Source organism: Pleurodeles waltl, chromosome 1_1 (genome assembly GCF_031143425.1).
Source record: "Pleurodeles waltl isolate 20211129_DDA chromosome 1_1, aPleWal1.hap1.20221129, whole genome shotgun sequence".
Taxonomy (NCBI): Eukaryota; Metazoa; Chordata; class Amphibia; order Caudata; family Salamandridae; genus Pleurodeles; species Pleurodeles waltl.
Window position 1 is genome coordinate 734,277,700 of NC_090436.1, and position 18,534 is coordinate 734,296,233.

An 18,534-nucleotide genomic window follows, 5' to 3' on the forward strand; every position below is an offset into this window, starting at 1 on the left:
CACCTTGTAAGTTAGCAGGTCTGAGTACACTATTTTCAGGAGGCTGTATTACTGCTGTATTCCAATATTTGTATAGGAAATGGGAAATAACTGCAGGAATCGGTCCTTGTGCACTGATTCATGCATTTTTTTGCCGTTCTGCAGCCCTCATGATGAAATCTGAAAGGGAAAAAGAAATTGGCATGCAGTTTTACCCTAACATTTTTAACCCCTGAACCCCTATTTCCTTCTGCATTGGAATCACGAGGTTTCTCATAATGAAGGTAACTGTATCACAGAAACACCAGGCATTTGATGGAAGTTTACAATGTTCCTAAATGCCATGGCATTTGCTTATCTTTTCTAAATCATAATGCTCCAACATTTGTTGGGGGGGTGGCATGGTATTTTCCAAAATGTGCAGTAGACACCGAATTCCCCAGATCTATCCCCGTCAACTATTGACAGGTGAAATGTGTTGATATTTACTTGGGGAAATTTGAACTAAAACTCAGAAACATGTGAAATTGTGGCAAACACTGATTCTACATGTAATTTTCTGAATCTGCTGTATTCACTGGTGCCTGTAATTGTCATGCCATGGTATCAGATTTTTTCCCTGCTTAATCCTGTTTGAACAGGGGTCAGAAAAATAGTTTGTATGTATTTAACATATGATGCAATAGTTGTTTTGTGACTTCCCATAAAATAACACAGTATACGTTCATCTAATTGGTCTTGCTTCCAATGAGCCCACCATGAGATTCCTCTAAGTATGTATACTTTATTCTAGTGTTTCATGATTGCTTCCAAAATGTAAACATTCTCTGTGTAAAATGCATGGAAAAGCATTGAGAAAATCAGATTGGCTACATATTTTATACAAGAATGCTGAATTGCACAGTACTGTGAAGGCAACTATCTGACAATTTTACAGAAAATGGTTCTCATTGATCTGTAGATGTGCCTGCTCACCTTTCCCTCCCCTCAGAACACCCTGTCCACAGACAAATGCCAATCTAAAGGTCCTGTTTTGAAAATTATTTGTTTCAGGAAATGCCCGTGACATCAGTACTCTGACCTAGGTGCTGACAGAAGCAGTGATTTGATCTGAAATGATCTGGAGGCCATGGCTGAAAAGCTGCTATGGTCGACACTTATGCCTTCTTGTGAAGAATCTCTGTAAAAACTGAGATGCTGAAACACTACTTACAAGGTAGTTGGACACTGGTTTTCAGGAACGATCTGTCATCTTAGTTCTGCAGTGCTAAGGAGAAGTGTTTGGGGTAAAGATGGATGCCATGTGGAAGTCTAATGAATGAATTCAGGTGAGCAAGCAGAGCTATTTAGGATGAAAAGATGGCTCAATGTTGTGCATATAATGACAACATGTAAGGAATAGCTCTAATTTCAAAGGAAGTGAGGGCTGCGCTATCATATGAAGAAAACAGCAGTGAGGTAATTTGTGGCAGACATCCTGAAATGGCGCCCCACAGTGAAGAGGTCTGGCTACATTGTGGAACTGTTCTCTTCCACCTGAACTGGAATGCTCACCCTCAACTGCAGTTTAGAAAATTAAAAGATCAGAAGAGAACTCATTACTATAGCCCTGCAAAGACACATTTATGTGATTGTAGTGAAAATTTTGTTTTATGTTTGGTGGAGTTGTCAACATTGACAACATTTGACTAATAAATGTGCAGGGCTGAGACCGTCACAGTCATTACACTTGGCACAGTTTGGGGGGGAGAGCAGTGCTAACAACTCCAGTGGACCACAAGATCTGAACCCTATTAATCATTTACGGGGATGAGTTGACACTGACCTATTAGAAAATGGCTATTGCAAGCTGATGGACAATCTGTGAAATCTCAATGAGTCAAAATTGGGTTTTCCCAGGATGGCATAACATATGAGGTATAACAAGAGGTGGGAACTTTAAAGTAACTAAATGAGGATAGAGACATCAGCAAAACTGAATGTCCCTACATTGTGTCCCAACACAAGATCACACAGGTATGGCAGCCTTACGATGGACACCATAGACAGAATAAACATTGAGGCGCACATTTCAACCAACAACTCAGTGGAAAAGAGCCTGTCTCTGTTTTGAGAAAGCTATAAACAATATCACTAGAGAAAATCATGAGGCAAATTAAGCGGCTTGGCTCTAAAATTAAAATGATGAATCAGGGAACCTATGATAACCACATAGAATGTATATCAGTAGAGAGAGGAAATGAAATCATTCAAGGGCAGACTGTCAGCAATGGAACATTAGAGGAATGGTGAAAGGCTGCATTAATATGTTCACCTTTGACTTTAATGTGCAAATTGTACACTGAAACAACTTCAGGTCCTTTAAAGTGTATTCTTACCCAGTGTTTTGCACTGCATGCGTCATCAACTTTGGAAAGAAATGCGCTAACCAGGCATCAGGAAGCACCCACAGCTGCTAGATGCAATCAGTCATACGGAAATGTGTGCAGACAGGTCTTTAAGTGGGATGGAAAAAGTGGGGGTTCTGTGATTCCCATAGTATGCAACCTGTCCTGTATTTTGGTTCCTCTCTGAAATGTTATTGCATCCAGAAATATAATACATACACCTAAAACCTGTCCGTACTGTTAGCTTTGTCGGTGGTTGTTAGCTTTTAAGATAAATGAGCAGCCACAATGATTAGTTATACATTTTTAACATTGGAAATGTTTCAATTCTGAAACTGTGAGACTATGGATTAAATAATATTGAGGCCTGTTGAAGATGTAGGGACTTCAGTTATGTGTGCTTTATGTTTGATATGTTTGCCTTTTTTCTCTTCACAGCTCATCCATCTGCACATTTTCAACCTACTCTCTCCTCTTCAGCACCCTCTTTTCACTCTCACCTGAATACACTTCCTCACATCTCCCTCATTTTACCACCCCAAACATACACTGCACTCATTCACATTTAAGCACTTTTTTTCCTTCTGCTTTGGCCATCTAAATATTTTGGCCTTTGTGCCCCCTTCACACACACTTACACTGAATTTCAATTGTAACTGGAATACATGACCAATGTTCTGTGTGCTCTGCAGAGACGCCAACACATTAACAGGCACTTTGCTTTGAATTCAGTCTCAGCACCAGAGCTCTCAGTCAAAGCCCCTCATAAGCACCTGGCACCAATCAAAGTGTGCACTATGCAAGAGTAATAACATGCACAAAAAATACAGAAACAGAGCATGATGAAACAGCTAACTCTCTTGGGGAATGCAACATTATTAAATATGTGCAATAAGAGGGACTAAATAGCTGACACACATTACACACATTTTAACCTTCATTGTTCGCATATCATTCCATATTTTTGGCATTCATGCTAAGGGCATGATGATCGGGCCAGTTTGAAAGCCATACAGCACATAAGTGCCTTTACTGTAAGCATGTATTTCTCCCTTTGTGCTCGAGTCCGATGTTTGGATCAATTTCGCAAGGGAACAAGAACCCGATCGCCTTTTGGATCAATTTAGAGAGGGAACAAATACAGCAGCTCCACTTCTAAAGGAGCCAGCGATCTGCAGTCAGGACCTGGGGTGTCACAGTGGGGGAGGTTAGTGCGACGAGTAGTCTCAGCACAATAAAAATAACTCAAGATAAGCATTATAACACTTACCCAAGCCAAGGCACTAAACTAGATGTGCTTGTATCCACTCCTACTGTGACGAGTGGAGAAAGGGTGGGGTCTATGCATGTGAATAACAGACGGCTGACCTCATGCAGGGATGAAGACTCTGACGCCTGAAATCTGACGCTAAGTGCGTCACCAGCCTGTAGTTGCTCATGACATAGACCACATTTAGGGCTTTAGAGCAGTCAGCCCTGAGTCGTGCGTCACAGTGTAGAAAGTTGATTTACTGCCTGGCTTCCATCTCCTGCTCCAAGGTGAGGTGGGCAAGGCTGCCTGGGACAGACAGCCCTGACTTAAATGCATCAGTTTGTTTAGAGTTATGATCATTAGGATCAAATCTCTGAACAAATTGATCTATTTATTATGTTCTGCTATAAATGTGTAGGAAGTTCAGATGGGCACAGCCCTTCAGCCCTAAAGGAGAAACCGCCCCTGCATTCATAATAAGAAGTTGAAGGAGGCATCCTCTATGGCAAGCCATGTGTAAGTTGTTCTCTAACATATTCCATGTTTACAAACAATGGATCTAACCTTCGTTCACCATCTTATCCTAACAGATTGCTAGCTAAACTGGTTAGACTATCTACAGTTTTGTATGGGACTTGACTCATAGTTCACTATACATTGTAGGCAGATCCAGAAAGCACGATCTTGGATCTTATAAAGCCAAAGAGGTCACAAAGGCTGCAATGCCTACTTACACAGCACAAAAGGTGAAGGCAAATGTATGAACTTATCTCAGCTGCTTAGTATGGGTTGCCTTCCAAATGCCAGGTGTAAATTCCAAACCTGCTGATGGATCTCTGGTTCATGGAGGGCTGAACAGCATGCTTTTTTTGCTGACAGTGCTTCAAATGTATCAGTAAGAGCAAGTTTGGCATAAAGAATGCCCGCCAAGCTGGCAGGAAAATCAAAAAAACATTTAGGCTATCAGTGCCAAAAAGATGATTAACAGGCTACCCACTTAAGTTTTAATCACTCAAAAAACATTTTTGAAGATGTTTCTGGAAATATACCACTCTTCCTAAGCATTAGCCTCACGGGTCATCTGACAACTTAACTTTGCGTCCTTTGTTTACTTAGCTGTGTGAAACAATGGATGACATACAGCAGCGGCCAACATAAATTAGAAGTGTTAGGGCAAGAGGAGGGGGGTCTAGGATAGCGCAGTGGGGAACCATGGGGGAGCATGAGGGGAATGTGTGGGGGAGTTAATTAAAAAACCAGCTGATGCTGCCAGCCCCCTTGTGTCTACTTCCTAGTCCTAGCATCAAAGACCCCCTGTGGAATCCCGAGCTGCTCTCAAGCTATTACTTAACATGAGAGCAGCATTGGGATTGGCCTGAGGAGGCTTGTTTGCCGCTTGCTCAGGCACTGGGAGTCTGTGCTGTTTCTCCAATCCAGCTCTCGAATACCGCTGGGTTCGTAAAATCTAACTGTGCATGTCAGTTTGGCTGGCCTCGAACGGACGGCCAAACAAACATGCGCAATTAAGGGCACACTCCACTTTCCTCTCGTCCCTCCCCATTCCCATGCCCAGCCCCACTCCTCCCTACACAGGCTGGTTCACACAGCAGCACAAAAGTAAAACAATAGTGAAATATCATTTTATTTTTCTGCTGCTGGCTTTGAACCAGCGGGGCAATGCTCCTCCGCCACTGTGGAGGACCCGCCGCTGAAGGCATAGATATCTGAAGGTACCTTTATTTGTATACTTACAATAATCTGACATATGCTGTATTTTTTTTGTAATAAAGGAATCATCCAATGAATGATTTCATAATAGGTCTCAGAACCCAATTGGACATCATCAGCAACATTCTGGAATCCCTACTGTTGCTGATTATGATGTTGGTCTGGGTAAATAAGGAGAATGTATATGTTTATTTTGGGTAGACCCTCCAAGTTAATCACTGTTTTCCTTCCTTGTTTTGAATTCTATGATACATTTTATAATCATCCTTATCATTTTTTTCCTGATGAGGCAAGCTTGAAAATGATCTGACACAAAATCGCATTGGTATCTTGATTTTATGATACACCCCATATTCAGAAACCTCATAATAAACCAACAGTGGTCAGAGAGAAACAAATCAGTGTTTTTCACAAGCACACCAGTGTTTCAGTGGCCAACAAAGCAATTACATGAATGTATATATTTAGTACTCCACTGGTTCAAATCTTGTTTCATTATCTGCGAGCATAGATACCTAAAAAAAACCTTTAATTCACTATTTATTTCTACACTATTCCACAGTAATTTCTTTTTCTTTTACTACACTATGGATAGGATCTGACAATATTAAATAACAGAGCAACTGAAAACATGAGATTAACCCCTTACACTGAAGGGGCAGGGTTTTAAGTACCACTCAGCAAAAATAGTTTCCCTCAGACCTTAAGAATTGGAAAGAATTCCATTCATTTACTTTATGCTTCGTAAGCTGTGTATAAAACCGTTGTATGAGAAATATATAATATTTATTGTTCCAATATGAGCGAATCCCACAAATACTAAAATGTTCACTTTTAGAGAACTATAAATGTGACTTGAATTTTAGACCGTGTAAAGTGAATAGTGATATGATGGGGAGCACCTAATTAGTAGCATATGATGTGCCTCAGGGTCTATCCTACCACCCAGTTATTTAACATCGATATTGAGTGGGATTGGATTTCTCAATTCGAACCATCAGTATGATGATGACATTCAACTGCATTAAAAAATGTCTTCTCCTACTGACATTCTCTGACCAAAAATAATGTATCACTGTGGACTTGATTGCAGCTTTTCAGTCTTTTGAGGTAAAAAAAACAGATATATATATATACATACATATATATGGAGAGAGAGAGGTGGGCAGCAGGACTAGGTAGAGAGAGATCACAAAATCAGAGAGGTAGAAGAGAAAGAGAGAAGAGGAATGAGCGGGACTGGTTTTGAGCATTTTCCGAGGTCTGCTTTTGGTTCTTCTATCTGGCTCTCACTGCCACCTGCCATTCTTTATTTTTCAGATTGTCACCTGGTTAAAAAAAGTCTGTATATGGTCTGTACATTACTGTGCCTGAGGAACAAGACTCAGAGGCTGACCGCCAGACTATGATCCTGCCACTACCACCAGGATCACAGATCCTGATGGGTTGGCAACAGGTCATGGTCAGCCACTGCGGTGCCAAGTTCGGCACTGTCATGCTGATCACGACTCCACTTTCTGCCAGCCTTTTCATGGCAGGGTCCCTGAAAAGGCTGGCGGAAAGCCTTTGCTGGGGGCCACAGGGGGTCCCTGCACTGCCCACAGCTATGTCATCGGCAGTGCAGGGGCCCCCCTCCTAGAACATTCAGAATGGGCACCATCCGCTCTGCGCACAATGCTCATATTAAGGGTGCTTGTGTGCAACAGCATTGACCTCGGCTCCCTAAGGAAACTGAGGCCAATACCGCTGCACTATTTCTTCAGGTCTGACTGATGGAAATGTAGTAATATGATGTTTTCATCGGGCAGCCCTGTGGAAACATAGAAATATGACGGTGGTGAGGACGTCAGCTTGATGGCGATCTCATACCCACAGGTTTGCTTGGCAGTCCGACAGTCAGACTGCCAAACTCATAATCAGCCCCTACATGCCTGATCATGATCTTGGTGGATACAATACTCCAACACAAATGTGACGAATATTCCTTCCACCATATTGCAATCTCCATAAGATGTAATTGGATTGTAATACAGTGGATGGAACATAGTAACCCTGCCTGCCAAAATCTTAATCAACCCCTAAACCTTAGAGGAGTCTCTTCATGTTTCAGGACACCCCCTTTTGACATTCCTCTGGCCAAGAACGAACCTGTTAGCTCGCCTTATCTTTATCTGGTCCTTGTCTCCAGATGAGACGTCCTGTGGTAACCTGTTGACTGAGGATCAAAAGAGTGCTTTATTTAACATATCTTAATCTACAAAGTGGCTTTTAGTGTGATGGAGCAAATATATTATACGTTGTGGTATTTCTTTGTTCACTAGCTGATGCAACTACTTATGCTATGTATTCTTTTGAATAGTGCTCTGCCATCTCTCATAAAATAAAATAAACACTAATTAGTGTACAGACCGGATTACTGCTCAAGTTCAGCAAAAATATTCACATATTTGATTGAGAAATTAGTAACAAGCAGCAGTTTCATTGTATTAGTGACTTTCACATAATGCTCTTAATTTGACAAAAACTCACACTTTTGTTGTGAAACTTTGCATCATTTTTTGGATTTTTTCCATATGTAGTTCGACCTTTTTGTATGTCAGCATTTAGTGGTCAGTACAGCTTTCCGTGGTGGCCAATGTAGGTGGTATGAGAATGCAAGTTCACACACAATCAAGATAAAGTAAAGGAAGGAAGTCTTCTGCCCCTAAAGCATCTCAAAACCAGATCAGAAACCTCCTACAACGACAACGAGCAAAGCAAGCAGACTATCCAAACTTAGGGTAACTTAGACGTGCATCAGAGTCAGTTAGCTTTGCTTTGTGCATTAATTAATGGACTACATTGTAGAACATCTGGAGTTCTACCCTGCAGGGCACTGCAGCACACCATGTGAATGTTCATTTTTGATGAGAAGTATTCACATTTACCGGACCAAGCTCAAAGACATGCAGAGGCAATAAATACTGTATATGCCCCTTATTTATTGCTAGATACCACGTTTGTTTTATTTTGTTTTTCTGAGTGTGTAATGGTGCGAACATAAACATCTCTGGTACCTAAAATCCCAGTCTCCCTTTGATCCAGACCCAGTTTCTGCCATATATGAAGTATAATTTGCATTTACTATTTTTTTCTGAAATTTGTAGGTCATAATTATTTCACTTAAACGGTCGACTGAACAATTGTATCGACCTTGTACTAGCAGCTATCCTAAAACATCGGATACTAATGCTTCTATCCACCCGACTACTTTTGGCCTACCTCTTGTGTAGCAGCTGGGGCTAAATTATGTCTCTTACATGTCTGAATTGTGCCTTCGGTCTATGAAGTATTGCATTTGTTGATTTGTAACTACACTTAACACCTATTAGTTAGACGTTTATGCCTACCATCCCAAACAGAACACATGTATAAAAGTTTGAATTGCCTCCAGATTTTGACATTCAGCTTCTACAAAATCTATTTTTTATATTTTTTTTGCTAATCTGCCCCTACCTATGACCTTTGCTTTGCAATCAATTATTTGCTGTTATAATTACTCAGTCCTCCTTCCCTCAAACTCTCCACAATATTGTCTACACTAATGAAGCCGGTGTACTCTGTCTCTAGAAATATATCTGTGTCGTCTACAACGGATCACCATTTTGTCATGGATCACACTGTGAGCTTGCCATGAAGTAGTACCCTCATTAGCGCAGTCGTTTTTTCCACGGTCTTCACAATTAGTTACTATTCATTCAAAGTCTGCAGCTTTACTTACCTACTTCATATAAAGTCAAATTATTGCATAAAACAATTGATATTAGAGTCTGCTTCAGTGTCACTTATTGACTTGAGTAGACTTTGCTTTGAGAATGGCATAACTGCATTAACTGCTGTCTCCTGTTCAAAATATCTGAAGCAAATATTTTCCAGCACTGCCGACTGAACTAGGTCTTTATGGATGGCTTCCATTAAGAACAGAGACCAGGAAGAAACCCAGGTCCATGTTTATACTTTTTTAGGCCGCATGTGCATCGTTTTTTGACGCAAAATCGGCGCAAACGTACAGTTTTGTAAATTTGCGCCGATTTTCCGTAAAAAAACGACGCACATGCGGCGCTAAAAAAGTATAACTATGGGCCCCAATTTCTTGTCTGTGCCTGAAGTGCCGCTATTTTTAGCATTTATGTGTGAAATCTGGTAAAATTCTGCCACAAACATGCAAACCTGCACTATTTTCCGCCTTGAGAACTGATACGTTTGGGGATAAATCCACTTACAGTCAGTGCTTGAAATGGAAAAATAGAAGTGCAGTTACTCTGTATCAGAGTACCTACTTGTTTCTGAGAAGTGCCGGTACTCTGCAATGAAAAGTATTACGTTTTTCTTGAGAAGTGCAGGTACTCTCCCTCTCAAAATAAAGAAAGTACCGGCCCATTTAAAGCACTGCTTACAGTGCTTTAGTTTGATTTACGAAACGGCACTATACTCAGCTGTAGCTGTTTGTGCTTTTAAATCGTGTGATAATATATATCCTGCATGTAAGGCGCAAATTCTTTGACTACTTAGATGGAAAACAAGCAAGCCCAAGCAAAAATATTCTGCTTTAATGCCTACGCTGTATTGTATAAGGCGACTAATTCATCGCCTGATCAAAAAAACACAAGGAAACAAGTGAACTGTGCGTTTGGACTGATATTGGGCGTTGGGCAATGTGATAAAATCCACCTGTACAAAGCTCCAAACCCACATAAGCTCTCATTCCCACCAAAACAGCATCTAACTGGAATCTGGCATAGATGCCATTGTGCACAAAAAGGTTAATTATTATCTGATTCGCTGCTGCAACACATTGTAGACTAAGGAAGGACACTATTTTTTGATATCCAGGTGTTGTGACAAACTTCTTATGGACCGCTGTCTCTGGGAAACATGCATGCATGCAAGTAACTGATTGTGGTTTGTTGGACTGTCAGCAGTGACACTGGATCACAAAATGCTTGTATTTGCAAGGTTCGACCACCAGCTAATATATCACAAAACCTTTGACTCATTACAACGGACTATATGACACGACACAGCCTTTGACCTTCATAACATCAAATGACAATTCTTAATGAAGTTAAAAAATATTACTTTAAAATTATTTATGAAAAATTTGGACAAGCAGATAAAAAGCTATTTAGCTCATTACCTGTACACCAAATGAATGGGATAGAATACTTTCTCATCCCCACAAGATATCACGTAATGCTATGATTTATTTAATATACTGCACAGGGCTTACCTGACCGTGGCACGCCTAGGGAAAATTTACGATACTGCAAACACTACAGCCCAAATTTATACTTTTTCCCACAAAACTGAGCATGCGCAGTTTTGTGGCCAAATGTATAGTGCCGGCTTTCGCTAATCCACAGCGCCAGTCGGGCGCCATAATAAAGGAATGGTGCATGCCAGGGTTAAACTTGGGTTAGCCTCTTAAAAGAAGATGCTAGACAGGGGGGGGTGGTGGTAGGGAAGGAGGGGGCTGTGCATCAAAAAATGGCAGTAGCCTGGTTAGAGGAAAAAAAATGCCTCTAATCAGACTAGCATCATTTACTGGTGCACAACCACTAAAAACATGACCCCTGGCTTAGGAAAGACACTAGTCATGTACACCACCCCAATGGCCAGCACAGGGGACATTGCACCCTGTGTCATGCAGGGGCCACAAGTTAGGGCCCAATGGCACTTTAAAAGAAAATTAAAAAATACCTACTTATACTTCCCCTACTCATCTGGGATAGAGTCTTCCATCCTCTGGTGTCCCCCTGGTGTGGACGGGGGTGTTCCTCAGACTTGGCGGAGTGCACCTGTGGACCAATTCCATGATGTCTAACCATGGGATGGGTCCACAGGTGCACTAACGCCTGGTCTGACCCAGACGTTAAATAATGGTGCAAAGCAGGCTTTGCAACATTATTTAGCCCCTCCTCCCACCCGTGTGTCATTTTAGCACAGGGGAATCAATATGGTGCTATGGGGATAGCACAATTTTTTAGATGGGAATGCCTACCTTGCATCTCATTGACACAAGGTAGGTGCACGCATCCAAAAACTGGTGCAAACTCCTATATTTTGATGCTAGATGTGTCTAATATGAAAATATAAATATGGAGTTAGGTTTGCACCGAATTTGCGTAAACAAAATGACGCAAATCCAGCACAAATTGAAGTATAAATAAGGGCCTATGTGTCCTCGCTGCTTGACTGGGAAAGCAAACATTAAACCGCCCATACGCTACCACTTTCTGGGATGGAATTATTAAAATTATTATACTTGTTATAGGCCATGGTGACTGGCAGAACCTGAAAGGCTGTATTGTGGCTCTTTACCCACGCTCCAAACCTGTAAAAGTTAATAGTCAACTCTTGGACCTTACTTTTCTCCTCACCTGAGGTGTTCTCACTATGCGTTGGAAGGCACCCTGTTCGACCTGCCTTTCTCAGCAAGGTCACCTAAACGTTTTGCCTTCCTTCACTTCTCTTGCTGAACCCGTTTTAGTTCACTAACCAGCGCTAAAGTGCTTGTACTCCCTCCTTTAACATGGGTAAATTGGACTACACCTAATTGGCACATTTAATTTACTTGTAACTGCCTAAGAAATTATATTACCTGTTAGACTTGGCATCTTTGGTGTGGTCTCCCCTAACTTTTTGTCTCTGTTTTCCAGGTTGTTGATGTGTGCTGGACTCTGTTTTTGCTGTTTTTGTTACTCTGGGCACTTTACCACTGCTGTCCAGTGCTAAAGTGCAAGTGCTCCTATGTAAAGTGTATGTGTAATTGGCTTTCCATGATTGGCATATTTGATTTACTAGTAAGACCCTAGTACAGTGCACTAGATAGAGGTGCCCAGGGCCTGTAAATCAAATACTACTGTGTGGGCCTGCAGCACTAGTTGTGCCATCCACAGTAGTAGCTCTGTAAACATGGCTCACACCTGCCACTGCAGTGTCTGAGTACAGTTTTAACTGCCAATTTGACTTGGCAATTGTACTCATTTTCCAGGCCTAAACCTTCCCTTTTCTTACCTGTAAGACACCCCTATGGTAGGCCCTAGGTAGCCCCATGGGCAGGGGGCAATGTATGTTCAAGGTAGGTCATATACAAATGTGTTTTATATGTCCTGACAGTGAAATACTGCCAAATTTGTTTTTCACTACTGCAAGGCCTATCTCTCTCATAGGTTAACATTGGGGCTGCATTTAAATATGATTAAAGTGTAGATTCCCTTTGGGAGCAGATAGACATGTGGAGTTTGGGGTCTCTGAACTCACAGTTTAAATACATCTTTTAGTGAAGTTGGTTTTCAGATTGTGTGTTTGAAAATGCCACTTTTAGAAAGTAGGCATTTTCTTGCTTAAACAATTCTGTGACTCTTCCTGTTTGTGGATTCCCCTTCTACGTTAGTTTGACAGTTGGGCTGTTTGCACCTCTCTCTAGATAGTGACACAAAGGTAGCTGGGGTGTAGTCTCCATATCCTAATGAGCCATATGGGCTGAAGGGGAAGGGAGGAGTGGTCACTTACACCTCAAAGGGTTGTGACTGCCCTCACACAATGCAGTCTCTAACCCCCTGGTGTGTGTCTGGGGCCTGGCCTGGGCTAGGCAGGAACTCACAAACAAGAGAAACTTTCCTTTGAAGTAGGCCTACTTCAAAGCAGAAAAGGAGATAAGAAGAGCACCCAAGACCCCTCAAAAAATAAGATCCCTTCTGGAATCAAGAGGAACCTCTGCCAAGGAGAAGAGCTGAGGAGAAGTGCTGCCCTGCCTGTGAGTGTGCTTTGTGGAGCTATCCTCCAGTTGCTGTTTCTGCAAACTAAAGGGGAAAAAGACTGGACTTTGTTGTGCATTCCTGCTTGTGAAGAATCTCGAAGGGCTTGAACTGAGCTTGCCTCCTGTTGTTGAAGTCTCAGGGCCATCAAAGACTTCCTCTGCCAGCACCTGGATTTCTGCTGAGACTCCTGCTCTGCCAAGTGGTGTCCTATCCAGTTCCTGGGCCCTTGAAAGGTGAAGCTGGCAGACAGAGACTGAAAATCCAAACATAGACCGCCGTGCGGGGAAATTTTCGACATACCTTCCGTGACTTATAAACAACGCTCTGCTGGCTTTGCAGCAGAAATCAATGCTCCATCTGTATCACAGTTGGAAGATCGACCCAACGTGGCTGTAGAAATAACGCGCAACACCCGCTAACAGAGGCTGATAATGACGCAAACCCCGCGCAGCGCAGTTTTGTGATACTGTGAAACCGGATTTTCAACGCAACATTGCTGGGTGTGGAAAAACAACGCAGAGCCTGGCCGGCTCCGAGGTGCCTGTCTGGATCGACACATTGCTCTCTTGCAGGAGAGGAGAGACAACGCATGCCGATCCAACCGGAGGAGGAACAACGCACAGTCTTCCTTGTGAATGAGAAATTGACTCATCGCTTGCCTTTTCCGATGCACACTCGCCCGTGCAGTGTTATTTTGACGCTACCCAGGTACTTTTATATGCTAACAACGATCTCACATTTTTCGAAAGGATGTATGACTCTTATTCTTTTAAAATTCATATCTTGACTCATGTATGTTGGATTTTTGTTGTTTTGGGCTTATTTTGTTTAGATAACACTACCCATTTTTCTAACCCTGTGTTGTGTCATTTTGTAGTGTTTTCACTGAGTTACAGTGTGTGTTGGTACAAATACTTTACACATTGCTTATGAAGTTAAGCCTGCCTGCTCGTGCGAAGCTACCAAGGGGGTGAGCGGGGGTTAACTGAGGGTGGTTCTCTATTACCCTGACTAGAGGGTCCTTGCTCGGACAGTGGGTAACCTGACTGCCAACCAAAGACCCCATTTCTAACAATGGTGATCAGATGTTGTGATTGGACCTGTATTTGTACTTGACATACAGTGATTAAGTGTACACTACTGTTTCAGTGCAGACCATATACAGCTTGCTTTGGCTTTTTCTCTTTTGGATTGTTTTTTTTTTTCTTTTTTCCTACTTCCATGTTTTTGGTGATCCTTGATTGACTTTTTTAACTTCATTGGGAACTTGCTTTCTGCCATTGGAACTTTGCACTTTTGTTGACTTTTCATCATGTCCCAATCTGGAGATGCATCAGTTGGAGCTGCTTTTGACTTACGGAAACTGGAGAGCTATAGAGTGGCTCAGTTGAAGCAGTTCTGCAAAAAACTTGCCTGTCCCATTAAGGGCTCCACCAGGTAGGAGGAGCTGCAGCGGTCTGAAGAGGCATTTGGGGGTGCTCCTAAAGGGAGTGGCTTAGGTATTTCTCAACTAGGGGAGGTGGGGAAGGCTTGCAGTGTCCCAGGACTGTCCCAATGTAGAGTTATGGGTGAGGGATCCCATGTCCAGTCTCAGAGGAGAGGGAATGGAGGTGGGCTGAGTCCCAGGATGCCAACGGTACAGTCCCGGAGCCTGGAGTGTTCCATGAGGGAACACCAGGGAGGAGCATAGCCTGTACCGTAGGGCCATCTGCTGAGGGGGACCCCCTAATGTCAGGAGAACTTGGGGGCATTTGTCACCAGCGTCCCTCCAGTTCTGGTGTCTGGCAGCACTACTACTAGTGAGGGAATGCAGAAGTCTAGACAGAGGGTTTAGAGGGGGTTGCAGGCCCCAGTGGAGAACCTGGAGGGTCAGGGGTCAGCTCTGAGGTCAAAGCCCCCAAGGAATGACCTTGGTGATACCATTTCTGGGCTGGAGGGATTCAGGCTCTGCCAGATGGGCAGAGGTCAGGACACCTGCGCTAGCCAGACTCTACTGCAAGCCTTAGGGAAGGTTTTTACCTTGTGAGGGGTAGGTGTGCTCCCCAGGAAGTCACTGATTGCCAGGCAGTGGTCCAGTCTAAGGGTACAGACCCTAGGCTGAGGGGTCAGGTGCAGGGAGTAAACTTGGACCTGATGGGGTGGGGTGGTTTGCCCAATCACCCCCTGTGTGACCTCTAGGGGTACTTTCTGTGGTGGGGGTACAGAACCCTGGGAGTAGGGGCAGGGGAGGGAGAGAGTCACCTCTGACCCTGGTTCAATCCAAGGGTACCGACCCTGGGTTGAAGAGCCAGGTTCAGGGTGTGTCTCTTGACCTGGAGGAAGGGGCAACTGCTACCAGTACCCCTACCATGTTGTCTTCTGGGGGTACCACTTTGGGTGGGATGGTGCAGAGCCCTAGAGATAGGGGCAGCGGGAGGGCTGCCACACCCCTGACCCCAGCCCAGCCTAAGGGTGCAGACCCTGGGCAGGGGGACCAGTGCCAGGGAGCCATCCCTGCACTTCTGGATGAATTGTACAGGAATGCTTCTTCAAGCACCCTGACAATTCTGGATACTGGGAGGGCACTCCTAGTTGAGGGGGGCAGGACAGCAGAAGAAGGGGTGGGGGAAGCCTCTCACCTGACCCCAGTCCAACCTGAGGGTACAGACCCCAAGCTGGAAGACCAGTTGTAGGTTAACAGCCGTGCACTGGTGGGAGAATTGTGCAGGACTGCTTCTACAAGCGCCCTGACAATTCTGGATTTTGGGGGTGCCGCTGCTAGGGGAGGGCACAGAGCCACAGAGGGGAGGATCATTATCAGGCTGCCATCCCTAACCTGGAGAAGGGAAGAGTGGACAAAGGGTGCCAGGCACCTGGGGCTACTGTCCCTCACTCTCCAAAGTCACAGTGGTTGGAAAGCCCTGGATGGCTTGGGGCCTGGCTTTCATACGTGATAGCTGTCAGTGGCTACTGTGGCTTGCAGTCCTCATGGACAGAGTTACCCCTGGGGGGAAAAGGAATCACACCCCAGGGTGGAGTGGGCCACACCACCATGTTGGAAATGGTGGCACTGTCTGCACACTGGGATACATCTGTGAGCAAAGTAAGGTTAAGTGCTGCCCAGATGGTATCCGAAGGTGAGGAGAGGGGTCCCCCATGGGTTAGCTTAGTGGGCTCTGAGAGTATGGACAGAGGGATCCAACTGAATTCAGGAAGGTGTAGAACTGGAACATGCCCCTGCTGTTGCCGGCCAGGGTCCATGTTCTATCGCCTCAATCAGGGAAGTCCATCAAGGTATTGATTGGTCTTCCCTGGCTTTAGGCTGGTGGGGGTGTGTGTGTTGGACATGGCCCATTTTGAATGGTTATCCCCAAACCTTTTGTCTCCTTCCTCCTGTTTTTTTCTGACCTGTTTTTGATTTAGGACTCTGGGCACTTTACCACGGCTTACCAGGGCTAAAGTGCATATGCTATCTGTGTAAATTGTATTGGTGATTGCTTTATCCATGAATGGCATATTTGATTTACTAGTAAGTCCATCCTAAAGTGCACTAGAGGTTGCCAGGGCCTGTAAATCATCAAATGCTAGTAGTGGGCCTGCAGCACTGATTGTGACATCCACATGAGTAGCCCTGTAAACGTGTCTCAGACCTGGCACTGCAGTGTCTATGTGTGCAGTTGTAAACTGCCAATTCAACTTGGCAAGTGTACCCACTTTACAGGCCCAAACCTTACCTTTTTGTACATGCAAGGCACCCCCAAGGTAGGCCCTAGGTAGCCCCGGGGGATGGTGCAGTGCATGTTGAAGGTGGGGCATGTACTGTGTTTTACATGTCCTGACAGTGAAATACTGCCAAATTCGTTTTTCACTGTTGCAAGGCCTATCTTTCTCATAGGTTAACAGGGGAGCTGCCTTTAAATATCTTTTAAGTGTAGTTTCCTTTTGAGAGTAGATCGAGATTTGGAGTTTGGGGTCTCTAAACTCACAACTTGAAAACACATCATTTAGTAAAGTTGGTTTTAGATTGTCAGTTTGAAAATGCCACTTTTAGAAAGTAGGCATTTCATTTCTTAAACCATTCTGTGACTCTTCCTGCTTGTGTATTCCGTGTCTGGATCACACTGACTGTTGGGCTGTTTGTGAATCTCCTCTAGAAAGTGACACAAAGGGGGCTGTGGTGTAGCCTGCATATCCTGCCCTCACACGATGCAGTCTCCAACCCCCTAATGTGTGTCTGGGGCCAGTCCTGGGCAAGGCAGGATCTAGTGAACAGCAGAGACTTTCCTTTGAAGTTTGCCTGCCTCAAAGGTTGAAAGAGGTATAAGTAATGGAGGCAAAACCCCAGATTTTCAAATTTGCTTCTGGAACCATGAGGAACCTCTGCCAAGGAGCAGAGCTGAAGAGCTGAGGAGAAGTGCTGCCCCTGCCTGTGACTGTGCTTTGGTGGGCTATCCTGCAGTTGCTGCTTCTGCCTGTGAAAGGGGACAAAGATTGGACTTTGTGGTATATCCCTGCTTGTGAAGAATCTCCATGGGCTTGGACTGAGCTTGCTTCCTGTTTTGAAGTCTCAGGGCCATCAAAGACTTCCTCTGCCAGTACCTGGACTCACTGCTGAGACTCCAGCCTGCCAAGTGGTGATTTATCCATGCCCTTGGCCCTTGAAGGTGAAGCTGGTAGAACAACTGAAATCCACACACAGGAAGCCATGCTGGGAAAATTTAGACACACCACCTGCAACGCGGCTGTAAAAACAGCACACCACCTGCTTCATGGCTGAAATTGATGCACCACCTGCATTGCAGCTGGGAAATCGACGCATCACCTGCATCACGGCTAGAGAAACAATGTGACAACAGCTTGCGGCTGCTAAAATGACACAAACCCCACGCAGCGTGGTTTTCCATCACCATGTGGCCAGATTTCGCACGCAGCATCGCTGGGTATCAAAGTCATCATGAACCTGCACGGATCCGAGGTGCCCTATCCGGAAATTGGCACACCACTCTCTTGCAGGAGAAAAAAATTACGCATCGCCTACCTGACCGAAAAAGAAACGATGCATCGCAGACTTTTTCAACAGAAATGCTAGACCGTGCGGCTTTATTTTTGATGCAAACCAGGTACTTTGTGTAACAACAATGATTCCATTGTTTTCTATGTAGTAAGAATTGTTTTACTTTAAAAATTATTAACTTGACTTGAGTAAGTTAGATTTTTGTTGTTTTGCTCTTGTTTGATTTAGTTAAATATTGCCTATTTTTCCAAGCTGGTGTGGTGTGCATTTTGTAGTGTTTTCACTGGATTACTGTGTGTGTTGGTACAAATACTTTACACATTGCCTTTGAGATAAGCGTGATTGCTTGTGCCAAGCTACCAAGGAGGTGAGCAGGGGTTGTCTTAGGAGTGT

General features: G+C 43.9%; 1 protein-coding gene across 9 annotated transcripts in view; it reads right to left on the minus strand.

The window, feature by feature from the left end:
* SYK (spleen associated tyrosine kinase) overlaps positions 1 to 18,534 on the minus strand; it is a 596,672-nt gene that overhangs the window by 416,882 nt on the left and 161,256 nt on the right. The gene's annotated exons all lie outside the window — the stretch shown is intronic.